We start from the raw sequence: 16628 nt of genomic DNA on the forward strand, positions 1-16628 counted from the left end.
TTGTATATCTAGGTCACTCCCTCGAGACTGTGTCACTCTTTCTTCCGCACGGCGGGCCACACTCTCTCAATCCCACTCTCTTTATTTGAGTCTCGTTTAACCTTGTTTTCTTTCACACACAAATGATATATCTCCCTATTCGGGCCTCGATCGACACACTCTATACTCTCTCATGCAGATTGTCTATCTAGGTCAGTCCATCCAAGCCGCCGCCACTCTTTCGACCTCATGGTGGGCCATGCTCACTCTCTCTCTCTCTCTCTCTCTCTCTCTCTCTCTCTCTCTCTTTCTCTCTCTCTCTCTATCTGTGTGTGTGTGTGTCTCGAATTACCTCGCTCTTTCTCAGAAAAAATGATATATCACCATGTTTGAGCCCAATTCGACCTATTCACATTGTATACTCTCTCACGCACATCATCTATCTAGGTCACTCTCTCCAACCCATCTCACTCTTTCGATCGCACGGTGACCCTATGTGATTGGTTGACCTTGCTTCCTCCCACACACAAAATATATCTACACGTCTGTGACTGGATCATCTCTCAAGCTCTATCTTACAGCCCTCACCCTTACCAAAATCTCAATCGGACAATATCTCTCCGGAGCATATATATTTGTTCAATGAATGTCGGACCACACTCACTTTGTCTCTCTATCTATATGTCTCTCGATTGACCTCGCTTTCTCACACCGTATCTTTCCACGCGTTGAAGCTACTACCTCTCCATCCCTCGCAAAGCCGGAGCTATTTACATTGCGAGGGGCACTCCAACCTTGGATTAATTTGTGTAGGCATTTATTCCGGTCGGTTTAGATTATATTTTCGTAGCATTCGGCCCACAACTACTCCAAACGCCGTTGCAACCCACGCAACTCCCCTAGTTGATTTCCCTCTGGCTCAGTCATCGTTCTCTCGCACGTCCTTTCACACCTTCAACGTCGCACCATGGTATTATTGAAAAAACTATGTTGTTCTCTTTAATTATTATAAATAAGCTACAAAACTACACACCGATAGTCCACTTGGAATGGAACAAATTTCGACCCACAAATTAAAGTGCTACAAACTACACACCAAGGGGCCCACATGTCATGAAACAAATTTGGACCCATATAGAAATTAAAAAATAAAGGACGAGGATCGAACATGCGACCGGGCCTTCAAGCCGCACGTCAATAGGCAACATACGTAGAATAGCAATGTTTGTTGTACCCCCTTTGTTCACATAATGTTTTTATATTACCACATCCTAATTAATGGATAACATGTAATATTATTTTTAGTACTATTCGCCTTCACTTACTGGTGGGTTCCATGTGTGCTCTCTCTCTCTCCTCCCCTTCTGTGTTTAGACGCACGGGAAAACAGGAAGAACTTGTGGGCGATGTTGTCGTTGACCATATCTGGACGGGTTCACAACTCACAAGTCACGGCACCAGTTTCACGTACTAGCAGCACTAGTCAGTGTGTACGTGCAATGCACGTTAATTTGGAAGTATATTAAGTGCATGCAGATATTAACTACTAGGATATTATTTGTGTGTTGTCATGTGATTAGCACTATTTTTGGCATGAAATTAACTGCACGCTAAACGTGTTGAGCGCTCGACATTGAAGCAGTCTAGGTCGTTGGATGACAAGGAATATATGTGGCTTGATGACGTTTTATATTTAATTTGATACGGCTCTAGCAGAACATTCAATCGATCAAACCATACATTTCGTTCAGTCTGACTCCGACTTTAAATTATACGGCGATAGATATAAAATAAACAGAAATGATAAACGTTCAGATTTTAAGCATGGCAATCCGAACGTTTTTTATGGAAAATTTAGATTACACGGCGGCGGCGGGGGCGTCTCGCGGTGGGAAGCGGCTCCTGTGCCGTGCCCTGTGTGTCGTCGGGCCACTAACCGATGGCGATGGCGGCGTCTTGCGCCGTTGTTGGCGTACTCCTGGACGTTGGCCTAGCTTCAAGGAAGGCCAAAATGTTCTGGACTTCGGAGCGAGTCAACTGGCGGGAGGAGGCGACTGGTGTTGGTGCAAGGAAGCGGTCGACGGCGGCCATCCATGCCGCTGAGGGGGGCACTGGCACCCGCGCGGGGATAGGCGCTGTCAACCGCGCGGCAGAGACGTTCGTGTGCATGGGCACTGGCACGGGCGTGCACATCAGTGCACGCGCAGGCGCATGCGCTGGCAGGTGCACGGGCACCGACACAGGCGTGCGTGTCAGTGCACACGCAGGCGCATGCGCTGGCAGGTGCACGGGCGCGTGAAAGTCGGCGGGGACCTCATGGAACCCCGTGGCATCAAGCTCGGCGACAATGTGCGGCTCCCAGCCCATCAATGCCACGTGGATGGGCGCTGGTACAGTCGGGGCGACGGGAGCCGGAACGGGAGTGGGGACAGGCGCGACATCTTCCCGCAAGGCCAGTTCAAGCTCGTCCCAAAGCGCCTTATGTTCTTGAGACTCCGGCTGGGTGTCTTCCTCATGAAACTGGAACACTAATGGCAGACCATTGTGATGCGGCCTGGCGTACATTTAGGTCAGGCTAGTTGGAGGTAGACGACAGGAGAATCGGAGAGGAAGAGAGAGGATTGTAGCGATACCGGGTAGTGCGGGGTTGATTTCAAACTGCGGCGTCAGTGACATTCAAAGTGGGAGCAGTTGGGATGACGGTGGGCGGCAGAGCCTGGTCAAAGGGCTCGCCTCCCGGTGAGTCTGCACAGCGGTCTGCTCGCACGCCTCCCTGAGAGCCGGCGCAGCGGTCTGCACGCACGCCTCCCGTCGACTCACACGCTTGCTGGGACGGCACCTGCCGATGAGAAGCGGGGACTCGTGGCAGCACGTAAACGCCCACGGTTTCAATAGTGAAAGCGTTCGCCTTAACGTGGCAGGTCTTTTTCCCTCAAAAAAAACGTGACAGGTCTTTGTTCCAAAATACCTTGGCTCTTCATTTGTGCAACTTGTCATAAGCAGCTTGTCTTGAATTGAAGAAAAAACTTACGAAGTAATATTTGTGCCATATCACGTGACCATGCTCAGTTTCAAGAATTTATGCTCCCTTTTGGATTTTCTAAAATTTAAGACCCAGGATTCGAAACAATATCATAACCTGCATCATGCAATAAATTTTCAAGCCGTACATATGTCCCGTTGTATTTCTTAAGAAAGGATTTGGTCAAACATTTTGCTTAGTTAAACCTCCTTTCCGGTTTATAGGGCTCAATTCAAAAATCTCACCAACCAAGGTAGATGGTGAGTGGTGGAACAATTGTTGTAGTTTGCAAAATCACTCAATTAATGCGCTTGTTTTCCTCAAAAATTGTGTTTACGAATTCATTAATTGCAATGCATGCATGCTAAAGTACATGCATTGGTCAATTTTCTCTTAATACTTGCATGTAATGATTTATTGCACCTTGAAATCTGAACATGTGATGGAGAACAACCAAATTGAGACTTATAAAATGGGAAAACTAAAATTTTGAGATAAGCCCTATAAATCGGAAAGGATAATCCCTCTGTACCAGTGCATTGCCTGATATATTAACTCAAGTACTAGGCACGAACAAACGGGCTCAATTTTGTGCTCATCCTGGTGTAGTAGTAGTAGTACTAGGCAATGTAGTTGACGGGTGATATTGACGAGCAGCGACCGAGGGAATTGAACCGTGCTCGCCACGGTAGGTAACGTTGTCTAGTTACTAAAGCATCCCTCCGTTGTTCATCGGTAGTCATTATGGACCGGGGACATGAGGGGAATTTCCTAGGGCTGGAATTCTGGCCGCCAGATATTTCGACTTGAAACACTGAGGCTCAACTGGTTGGGGTTTCCTAATGTGCGTACGACGCATGCCACCGAAGGACACGAGCCCGTTTTTTTAGGATCAACATGAGCCAAGGTCTGGCTGGTACGCCGTTGGGTCCTACCATTTGAGAATACGAAAGGAACCTTTTAAATTGCCGAACGAATCTATGTTTATTACAATAACCGTATTTTCCTTGCAAATACTAATCTCAATATGGTAATTGATTTATGACGAGTCGTTGAATTAGAGTGAATTTGTGATATAGTGATCTCAACGTGGATTTCACATTTCATGGTATCCCTAGTAAGTTTTCCAGTGCAAATTCAAATTTAAAAGATGAACAATATGGAGATGAGAAAACTTTGTATGTATCAAGCATATGACCACACACACACACACACACACAGAGACACACACGCACGAACACGACAACAATCCAATAAGTATAGTACATCTATTTTTCCAACCCATGCATGTACGACACGAGTTCAAAAACACTCCTTCTATTCCTAAATATTAGTCTTTTAGAGAGTTCAACAAGTGACTACATACGGAGCAAAATGAGTGAATCTAGACTCTAAAATATGTCTATATACATCTGTATGTGCCAGTCCATTTGAAGCCTCTAAAAAGACTAATATTTAGGAACGAAGGTAGTAAAATGTAAGACATCCATGGTCCTCAGTTCAATATTTAAAATGAACATGAAACTGAAACATGAATATTAAGTCTAGTACTACAGTACATGCAAATGTTGTGTTTAGGTGGAGCTATGATTGTCGGGGGTCAACCCTCGACCTTAGATAAAACTGTGGAGCTCTGTTTAGGGTTGTTTAGATTATATTTGTTCCCACCCTCCCAACCACCGATTGGTTGTGCATCCCCCACCCCTTCTCCCCGGGAGAATATCATGTGCCCCCATACCTTACATGCTATATGCCGATACGAGTTGCTTGGAGCTTGTAGATCTGAGATATAGCAGCTCACATGATGTGTCTTAATTTTTTTGCAGGAAACCTTGATGAGTTTGAGAATTGCACACAATTTGTACAAAAACTACTTAGATGCCCTTTGATCCCATATCCAACGACCTCGAAGCTCGTATCATCGTAGCATCTAAGATGAAGGAGGACATCATATTCTCCTGTATGTAAGAATATCATGTGCCACCACACCTTAGATGCTTTGGTGATACAAGCTCTTCGGAGGCGTTGGATTTGTGACCCAACACCTCCTCGGTGGTTCTAATGGTTTTTTGCAGAAAAGCCCCAAAAGAGTTCGGCCACTGCTTACAAGTACAAAGACTGCTCAGATGCCATTGGATCTCAGATCAAACGACCTCCAAGCTCGTATCACCATAGCATCCAAGCTGCGATAGCACCTTATGTTTTCTCGCACGGGAGAGTATGAGGTGCTCCCGCACCATAGATTCTATGGTGATACGAGTTCACTGATATCTAACGGCCCACAGTAGGACGTTTGAATGTTTTTGCAATATACGGCTGATAGAGTTTGGGAAATGCGCAGAAAGTACAAGTACTATGCATGTGCCATCTGATCACTGATCATACGACCTAGATGATCATATCACCGTAGCGGGTAATTAAGCTACAGGGAGCACCTAATATTAGCACCGGGGAGCCGTTGGATCGAAGATGCAGCGGCACACATGAGGCCTGAATGTTTTATTTGCAAAAAAAACTTTGGAGAGTTTGGAAATTGCGCATAATTACAAAGACTACTCCCAAGCCATTGGATCTCACTTCCAACGGTGTAAAAACTCGTATCACCATAGTATCTAAGCTGCGGGGTGGATGTGATATTCTATGCCGCTGTCATTTTTGTTCGTAAACTTGCAAAATATGTGTAACTCGTGTCGTTACTTGTCTAACCGCGCAAAGTGTTTGTTCAAAAAAAACATCCTACACTGAAATATCGGAACAACACAGACCCACTTGTCATTAATCAAATTTGGACCTAAAACTAACAAATCTGAAAGACGAGATTCGAACTGGCAACCTGGACTACAAAGCGTAAGTCGATAGCCTGAAAAAATGAACGGTTGTTGGCTTTGTCCCATAACTTGATTTTATACAATACTTGCGTTGAGTAGAGTAGAGGGAGTGCCTCGTCAACACGTGCATGACCGTTGTCTCACTTACGGGTGGTCCCAGGTCTGCGATCTCAATCTCTCTTCTCTCCATTGTCTAACCTTTGCACGGGCACACACGAAGAGCGGCACTAGCTTGCCGTGGTGTTATTACAACTAAAAAAAGCTTGGAAAATAGAAGAATCGCCTAGAACAAGAGACGTTGCGGCTGGTCGAGACAGAGCTAACCGTGTCATGTTTGCATGATGAAGCTGTGTGGCTAGTGGGGTGTTTTCGACCAACTGGCTGGGTCCCGAGGTCGAACCATAGGTACTACGTCTGATACAGTATATTTTTACACGCACATTTTTCCTCCGTGCCGAGACGTGGCACACCCTACCGCGTGGTTTCGGGGTCCTCTCGGGTGGTGCATGCATATATTCTTCCTGACGTGGGACGCCCTACCGCGCGTTTTCTGGGTCCTCCTCGGTCGTAGCGCCGAAGCAAGTAAATGAGTCATCAAATCACGAAAGACCACCTTTCCTGCCGAGTACATCAGTGAAGCACGGTGGCTAGCTAGTTGGGCTAGTTCGACCGATTAGCTAGGCCGCCGCCACATTTGTTTTTTCACCCCTTTTTTATCTACTTGCCGGCAGGTAAATTTAAATATCCACCGTGGCGTTGCTCTGGTGTTTGGGCGCGGCAGGATTTTAAATTTTTTGATTGATGGGAGCAGGCACGGTAGGATTTTAATTTTTTTGATTGACGGGAGCAGGCGCGGTAGCAATTAGTCACGATGACTCCGCTTGTAAAAACCCACTGCTCCCTGATGTGAGAAGTCGTCGGCTGGTGTTTTACCGTGGTGAAAACCAAAAGATTCCCCGCTCCTCGGCTGGCTTCCTCCGCCTTTCCGTGGATTGCATTGCCTTTCAGCCGTTTCGCCCCCTTTGCTTCCTCTCCCCATTGCTTCTACCTGGTGCCATGGCGGCGCAGCAGATCACGGAGTCCGAGGTGAGGCGCCTGACATAGGAGCTCCATGCCAAGGATGCGGAGCTCAGGGCCAAGTACGTGGAGCTCCATGAGCTCAAGGAGGAGAGGAGTGCCATGCTCCTCCGTTATGTGCGGGAGTTCACGGAGCTTCAAAAGCGGTAGGCGTCCACCACAAAGATGCTCGAGGCATCGGCGGCGTTGCTGCACAAAGCGGGAGATACGATAGGCCGTCAGGGGAGCCGGCTGGAGCGCGAGCGGGCCGATCGTGATGAGGTCCAGGATCGCCTCAGCCACTTGGTGAACCAAGTTGCCACGCATGTGTTGTGGCTGCGCGATGCCTATCGTCGTGTCAGCGCGACGATGCCGACCGTCGGGCTAAACCCGTTCGACCACCCGGTTGACTTCAACGAGTTCTGGCTTCCTGACCTGGTCTCCTTCTTCACCTATATCTTCGAGGAGTTGAGCCGTCTCCACGCGATGGTGGGGGCTGAGCTGGACAAGGAGGGGTTGTGCGCTACCGTCGCTGTTGCCGGGTGAATCCTTTCAGGGCTCCGTCACTGGAATCCATTCGTGCCATTGGACACCGTCTTTGACGAGCTGGCTCCCGTCGACCGGGAACGGGCTCTGCGGGCGGTTGCACCCTGCATCACCAATGTCGTGTGCCTCGAGAAGCAGAGGGACTTCGGTGGTGTTTAGGCGCCCTCGGCATGGGCATGTCCATGTCTCGGCGCAACATGACCGTTGGATCAAACTCAGACGGTGCAGATCCGTCACTGTAGCACAAAGCGTGTGGGTGTGTTTGGTTGCTTTCTCATCTCAATATAGTTGTTTCCTGTTCGTGTATTTTTGTCAACCTACTAGTGTGGACTCATGCACCCTTCATGCACTCTGTCAAACACACAAAAGTAGGTCGAGAAGGGAACTTTTGCTCCCATCCCGTGCACCCTTCATACACCCTGTCTAACACTATAGGATGTGCTTCATATGGTTCATGTTTCGTGGAGTACTGTAGCACCGTACTCTCCGTGCGCTATGGACCTAGTTCTTTTAACATCGATCTCACCGTTCATTCTCGACCAGACAGTCGAAAAAGTGGTACTATGTTACATATAGGAGTAGTTGACATGCGCACAACACAGCAACAAGATTGTGTAGTACTGACGTATGAACCACTGCACATGCCTAGTAGTAGGAGCACTGTGTATGTTCAAGTGGCTGCCGTGTTTCGCACTCCTCCGTCGTAAGAGTGGAAATGCTTGCTGTAATCATTTTTTTCTTCAGAATGAAAAATAGTGGACACGCTCTACCATGCGGATCCTCCTCCAGCCATGCACTAAATTACTCACTTTCGTCGACGTGTGGGACAGCCAGCACTTGGGTCCACCAGCCATGCACTAAATTACTCCGTAGTAGAGTGACGGTAGACTACCCCGATCGAACCGCCCCAGTAATGCCCAATGAGCCGTCAAATCACAAAGCCCCCTCCTTTCCAGCAGTAAGTTGGACGGACGAAGCAACCATCATTTCACTCTTCTCTCTCAGCTTCCTCTCTTGAAGAAAACCCCCACTCGCTTCGCTTCTCCCTCATCTCGTTCCTCCTTTCACTCTTCTCTTTCAGCTTCCTCTCTTGGATGGACGCCGGAGCACCGGCCGACGTGATGTCTATGGCTCTGGCCAAAACCATCGAGGCTCATGGTACGAAGAAGCACAAGCACCCCGCCGAGACTACCGCAGACAAGCTCAAAGCCATCGCCCTGTCCAAGCCCCCCTCTTCGGGATCCCTCATTAAGCAAGTCCAGGTAATGTCTCTTGTTGACGATCTTTTTCTCGATCTTGATCGTGTTTTTTCATCTAACACGCAGTACTAGTACTGGTAGTACAACTTTCTGGGTGATCTTGCATGTGATTTTAGTGTGCCAAATGACGGTTCTAAATTCCTCTTTTGACCAAAACATGCGAGAGGTTGACACTGATTTCTTATAGATTACTTTCAACTAATCCCTCTGTACCAAATTTCTTGTCTTAGATTTGTCTAGATATGGATGTATCTAATACTAAAATGTGACTTGATACATCCGTATCTAGACAAATCTAAGACAAGAATTTTGGGACGGAGGGAGTACTTTATGAACACCAATGCTACCTTTTAAGAGGGTATATTTGCCTCAGTAACTTGTGTTACTTATATTGCATGCAATCCCTCTGCTCTCATGCCTTTGAAGACATGTTCTAGTGTCGTTGTTCACTCATTTCTATGCGTATATGTAGTCATATATGGAGTATAATATCAAAAATCATCTTATATTTCTGAACGGAGGTAGTAATGAAATATGGTTTCTGTTTGAATTAGCACCAGGTCCGCGGTGGAGATGAAGTTCTCAAAGTCATGCCGTGTGAACTGGAAGACCTAATGATGAGTTCTATTGCTGAACTATCCAGCTACTGTGTCCCTGTCGCCACGTGTCCTGAACTAGTGTTTTCCTGTAGCATTGTTTTCAAGCGTGTTCTTGAGGCTGTACTTGACCACAACAATTTCCTGGTTGTGCCTTCGATTACGAAGGGTGTGGTTCTTGTAAAGCTTTCCAACAAATCTGATGCGGCCTGTCTTCATCATCATGTTTATGAGTGGAAAGACCACTCTGTTAGGTTCTCCAAGGTTGACAAGATGGTGATGGTGCATGTAGACATCTCACACGAAGTCCATGGCCTAGTCAGTTATGCGGGGTTCATCCTGTAGGTCGGTGGCAAGAGATAGTCTACAGAGTTTAGTTAGTGCAACTTTGCTTGTCTGTAGTAAGTACTATTGTTCAGTACTTGATTTGTGTTTGTGAACCCTGTATTGTTTATTAGTACTGCCGCTTTTGGTGTGTGGTCAGTCCTGAGAATGGTCTATGTTAATGTTTGTCCACTCAATTCAGTCTGTACATTTTGAAGTATCCAGATCATATTTTTTGTGAGGACGGTTTATCAATTATGGTTACACTCCAATATCTGTATGCATTGCAGGGTTTATCGCACCCACTAGGATTTCCAGTCCCATGGATGTTCGGTCCATATGATTTGTCACGACCTTTGGACTGTCCTGCTTGTGGGAGTAGGCAGGGCCCCTGCATGCCACGCGTAGTTGGACGATCAATCTTCTGTTTAGTACTTCAACATAGTGATTTCCTGGTAAGGATTCACTCGTGTCACATCAAGTAAATCTTATTGATTTACAGTCTAAATCTTATTGATTTAATGTCATGTTTTCTTTCTTTTCCTGCAATTTTACGATGCAGGTTTTGCCATGTGACATTCATCACAGTATAAACCGTTCGGTTTGCTCTATGATGGCTATTTTTGCAGGTTTCACTTCTTATGTCGTGTCAGTAACGAAGGCACTGTCCATCACTTATATTACTAGAAAAAAAATTGGATCAGTCTATTGTCTGAGTACAAGCTGAATCCCTATGATGAACTGTAGTTTGGTTTAACAAAAACGCCACAATTAGTCCTTCTCGCGTTTAAAAGAAATGAAGAAAAAAACTGGATCACGGTCACGGATCCTAGTCAAGTTAGAAAGCTAATCATAGCAGACCAGACATGATCGCCGTTGTCTCGCACAGATCGAGCACCGGCAGTTGCTCTAGCACTGACAGTGGCAGCAGCTCAGTCTGATCCAGCTGAGGTTTGGGCACCGACCGCGTCAGGGGATCAGTCTGATCTACCGGAGGATCGGGCATCGACACCGGCACCAGCTCTACAAGGAGCACCATCTCCGGCAGCGGCGGCGGCTTCGGCACCTGCACCAACACTTGCACTTGCATTTGGTCCGGCCCGTGCAGTTGCACCGGCAACAGACTGGGCTGCAGTTCGCACTTCATATACCAAAGTCCTTACAAAAACCGACATGTCCACCTTCTTGGTAAGCATTGGCCACCCAAGTGCTTCGTTCTTTTTTCTTTCCATGTTATTTCACATGATTCACTGTGTTGATCTAACTGTTTGGGTATGTCTTCTTGTTTTCAAACAGAGAATTCCTGGAGCAACAAGGGAGTCATTCAACAATCCGGGCGACCGCGGCCAAGTTTCTCTTACCATGCGCAGCCTTGGTGTGAATGAACCTGCTTAATATACCGTAAGTACAAAGGATGGTCGCATGATGATTGATGCTAAAGGATGGTCAAGGTTCAAATCTAAATCATATCTTGCGGTAGGGGATGATGTCAAAATCGAACTTTCTCGGCAAGGAGAGCTGGTCCAAATCAACTATGAAATTCTTCAGTAGCAGCACGCAACTGCCGAACTGATCTATCCTCCGAGAGATTTTGATGTAATAATCTGGCATGGTGAAACAAGTGTCCTGTGTGTATAAGTAGTACGACAGTATTATTTATCACATGGTATATCATTGATAGAATTGCAACTCTAATTGCTGGTTAGGAACTGTCGTTCGATTTCATTCCAACAGCTGCCGTGCTTTATTCAATTTTGTGTATTCGCCTTGCGACAGCATCTAAAACCAGCACAGTACCGATCGCTTGCAATATGAAAAGCGCTGAGGTAGAACACATGGGCCCCCAAACATGCAGGGTCGGCCTATGGCCCAAAGTCCAAAACCGTGAGCCTATCTGAGTATTATATTCTCAGCTGAACCCCCATCAAAAAAAGCTGAACCCCCATAATGCCCGTGCGTTGCAGAGGGAGTATATTTCTCGGCAAGGTGAGCCTGCCCTATAAAAGATTTGTATATTTCTTTACAGAGGGAGTATCTCTCTGTCAAAAAATATATTTATGTGTAACTAGTTACTCCTGTCTTTCTACTTCCTTTCGCTGATATGTGGGGCAACCGGCAACGGGGTCCACGTGCCATATGCACAAATTAGAGTGCAGAACTTCACGGTAGACACACCCCGTTCGTAGCGCCGCAGTAATGCCCAATGAGTCGTCAAATCACAACCCCCCCCCTTTCCAGCTTTAGCAGTAAGCTGGACGGACAAGGCGGCAATATTTCACTGGGCCTGAATCCCCTTCTCCCTCGTCTGCTTGTTCAGAGAAAACCCCCGCTCGGCGATTGCATAGGGTTTTCTCATGGAGAACCAGGTACGAAGTCTTCATCCATCCCCGATAAATCCAAGTCCCTTGGTCACAGGTAATCCTAGGATGGTAGCCGCCGCCATTGATGCATTTTTCTTCGTACTGAATCTAGTGTGTTTCAGTTGCATTGCCCAAAGTGCGAGTACCGTACATATTTCTGCGCCCACGGCGAGACGCCACACTTGTTCCTTCTCATCCTACCACATCATTTTGAAACACGCATAGTATGTTCCTAGAATCCTCTTCTCTATTCGGGAGGGTGCGGTTTACTTGAACATGTTGTGTTCTCATATTATTTTTCCTGCAGTGTATTATTTGCTCTGCCAGAACACATGTACTCAAGATGCTCGGCCTTGCCATAACTGAATACACTAGTTTAATGGTCACAGTGAAGACAATCCATGGATACTGCTTCCGAGTTGGGTTCATGAACCAAGAAGACCGCTACTTTTTTTATGGCCGGACTTGGATAAACTTTCTCAAGTGTTACGGACTGAAAGCTGGCGCACGAATGTTGATGGAAATAGCAGAACCTGGTCTCATCTTCACTGCGATCTTCCACCCCGGCGTCATTCCAATTGTTCATTCATGTTTGTTTTGTATCTGGTTCTTGCTTGTTGCCTCGATTACTTCTTAATCCACCTATTCTGTCTAACTAATCACAATTTAACTTTAGAAGTAGCAACGAATCTCTCACAAAGATGCTACTTCTAACTAATATTGTCTTATAATTGGTGGCACGTGTAGGTTTTTTCAGAGTTAAGCAGTCTGCTCGTTTGTTACTCTGTAATAACTCGGCTATTACTAATGGCACTGAAGTTGGCTGGATCGACATCCACATGTTCCTACACTTTATAGATCGTCTTGAGGTCCTTGTGGGGCGTTTCAATGGTGGAAGGCCACGTGGGATATGTGTGCCACTGTTGCACTCATTGAACAGGTCCAACTATGTAGAGAAACTTATGGTACGAGTTGTTTTCTGTTATATATGTTGTTCATAAACTATTGCTTATACACAGTTTTACAGCTATGATCTTCCTGAAACAGGAACTGCCGAGTTCTATTGTTCCTATACAGATGTCTGACCATGGTCGGGTCAGACTTGCGCTTGGTCACAACATGATGTTTATGTCGACCTACTCAATTCCCCTTGGAGGCGAAAAGATATTTATTCGTGGGTGGTCTCAGATAATGAAGGCCCGTCCATCTTGGAGAATAGGACAGAAGATTATGTTCATGCTTTTCCATGGCTCTAAAGTGAATATCTTGTTTATTGACCACGTTGCAAGATGAAGCCGCTTTCAGAAGGTTGTGGATGCGCGGGGTGGCGCCTGGGCCTTGTCCTGGGGCTTGGCGGCCTCACCCTTGGTTAACTATAGGCAAAGTAGCACTGTTCGAGGCGTGCTTTGTACGGTTGAACCTGTATAAGTACTCATACTGCTTTCAGCTTTGGTTGTTAAGTGCCCCTGCTGGTTTCAGTTAAGGTTGTTAAGTACTCCTGCTGCTTTTACAGTTTGTCGTGTTTCTTCAATCCTGTCTTCCTCCAGCCGCCAAAACCAAACCAGCGCCGGCGAGGCCGCCTGCTTCCGCCTCCCACGGCTGGCTGCGCCTCAGCGCACGCATCACCGCCCCACCGTCTCCTAAATCGTTAACGCCGACGTCCTCCGCGCGCTTTGGTGCACTCGCCACGGCGCCGCCCTCTCGCGTTGTCAACATGGTCAACAAACAACAGGAATCGGCAGAAGTGCGTGGAGAGGATGATAGTAGGGGCCCACCACGTCAGCGTATGGAAAAATAAAATGCTTCCTCCTAGTGTTTTCCTGACATCTGGGACCCACGACATTGTGAGCGTATATAGTCAATAGACAAGAGAACAGCACAAGATCGGCTGACACCTGGGACGTAGCTACTCGAGCAGTATTTTTTTTATTGGTATTGTTGAGACGGAGCAGGGTTTGAACTGGGATGTGGCCCGTCAAGCCCAGGCTTATATTTTATGTTCACCATGTGACCAGCCCAGCTATTTTTTCTTTGTGCAAATGAGCCCAGTTTATTTTTTCTGAAGAATACCCAATCCAGGCCTACTTATTTTTCTACGTCTTGAAAGTAATATGAAATGGGTTGTAAATATAAAAACAGATGACAAATTGGCAAGTACTTTATAATTTCTGATTTTTTCACATTTTCTGATTCCTATTTCACTGGGCATTAACCTAATTCAAATATATCTTCAAAGTACTTTAAATCTGACTCGACATTTCGGTATTAAAAATAGTTTGGAACCCACAGAAATATGCGAAATTGGCCCTGGCCAACCAAAAAAATGACTGCAATAAATTGCATAAGAAGTTGCCATGAGCTATATATAAATTATTAAAAAAAGAGGGAGTGGTCTGATTTGTGGGCCTGTTTAGTTGACGCGTATGCAAGATTTTTTTAGTTATTATATACTACATCAACAAACGATTCTAGCAGACGTAACCGTTGGATGTCAATTCAACGGCCGTCGTGTTTCTTCAATCTCTGATCTTCTTGCTCCAGCCACCAAAGCAGCGCCGGCGGGACCGCCTGCTCCCGCCTCCCATGGCCGACTATGCTGCCGCGCAGGCCTCAGCGCCCCTACTACTCCCACCGCTAGCCAGGGCATCCCTCTACTCACCCACGCCCCCTGTTATTCTGCAGCGACGGCAGCCTCACACCGCAGCCGAACCGGTGAACCCTCGTACTCCTCTCCGCGCGGTCTTCCACTACCGCGTCTTCCCCGGCTCCGCGTCGTCCCCTTCCTAGGCCTCGCCGTCGTCCACCGCCGTGGTGCTCTCGGCGCGGCGTAGTCAATGTGGTCAACAACAGACTTCCATCGGAAGAGTACTGTACATGGAGAGGCTGACAGCTGGGTCCACGGTAGCCGCAAGGAAGTGCCTCCTTATTACGCGGAAAATAATTATTCCTCCACCTGACATCTGGGACCCACTGGACGGGCCACCAGTATTTCGCGAAAAAAACATTTCCCCTGACTGTTGGGACCCACAGGTCGGGCCACCGTATTTTGTGAAAAAAACGTTCCCCCGCTGTCAGCTCGGACCCACCGGAAGTGCCTCCTTATTACGCACAAAAAAATGAATACCCCCTGCTAGCTGGGACCAACCTTGGTGGGAGGCTGACTTGTGGGCCTACTAAGTTGACTGGGACGGAGGCCTTTGTCAACTTTAGTCAATATATGAACGATTCTAGCTCCAGTGACCGTACGATGTCCATCCAACGGCCGTAGTGCTTCTTCAACCTCTGGTCTTCTTGCTCCAGCCGCCCAAAGCAGCGTCGATCGTGCCACCTGCTCCTGTCGCCCGTGGCCGGCTGTGATGCCGCGGAGGCCTCACCGCCCCCTACTACTCCCACCGCTGGCTAGGCCATCCCTCTACGCACCCACACCCCCTGTTATTCTGCGGCGATGGCAGCCTCACACCGCAGCCGAACGAGTGAACCCTCAATACTCCTCTACGCGTGGGCATCCACTGCCGCATCTTCCCCGGCTCTGCGTCGTCCCCTTCCTAGGCCTCACCGTCGTACACCGCCCTGGTGCTCTCGGCGCGGCATGGTCAACGTGGTCAAGGAATGGCTTCCATCGGACGTGGACTGTACGTGGAGAGGCTGACAGCTGGGTCCACGGCCGCATCAAGGAAGTGCCTCCTTATTACACGCAAAATAATTATTCCTCCACCTGACAACAGGGACCCACCGGACAGGTCACCGTATTTCGTGCAAAAAACATTTCCCCCTATCTGCTGGGACCCACCAGCTACATCTTCGCACGCAAGGAAGTGCGTCCGAAAAAAAAGATTCGCCCCCTTGACTGCTGGGACCCACCAGCTACATCTTCGCACGCAAGGAAGTGCGTCCGGGCAAAAAACACCCAAAACGATTCGCCCCCTAACTGCTGGGACCCACTAGCTACATCTTCGCACGCAAGGAAGTGCGTCCAGGCAACAAAAAAAACCAAAACGATTCGCCCCCCTGACTACTGGGACCCACCAGCTACGTCTTCGCAGGCAAGGAAGTGCCGACAGTCGGGACCCACCTGGTCGAAGCATACGTACCATTGTCATTTTGGTCGCGAACGTGTACATACATACTGGTCGATGTAGAGGCGTGCACGTGTCGTAGTAGAGGCGCGCACGTAGCATGTACACGTACGTACAGCGGCGAGGGTGCAAGAAAGAAAATACGGCCACGTACGTACATACGGGCAGGGTCTCGAACGCCTGCTCGCACATACGTACATGGCTGGGTCGGAACGGAGAAACAGGGTCATCGTCGTGTTCATGGGGAGCCAACTGGCTGGGTCAGAACGGAATGCGTGGTCGTGTTCATCGGGAGGGCTTGGACGGAACAGGTGATGGAAACGAGGCCTGGCGTACCGCACAATGGAGGAAACGGCCTTGTGTTCGACCGGCCATGTTCGAAACGGGGTCCTGTTGATCGGGAGGGGCCTGGCGTACCGCAAAACGGAGGAAACGGACCTCCTACGGACGAAACGGGGGTCCTGTTGATCGGGAGGGGTGTGGCGTACCGCAAAACGGAGGAAACGGACCTCCTACGGTCGAAACGGGGGTCCTGTTGATTGGGAGGGGTGTGGCATACCGCAAAACGGACGAAACGGACTT

Source organism: Triticum dicoccoides, chromosome 7B (assembly GCF_002162155.2).
Source record: "Triticum dicoccoides isolate Atlit2015 ecotype Zavitan chromosome 7B, WEW_v2.0, whole genome shotgun sequence".
Classification (NCBI taxonomy): Eukaryota; Viridiplantae; Streptophyta; class Magnoliopsida; order Poales; family Poaceae; genus Triticum; species Triticum dicoccoides.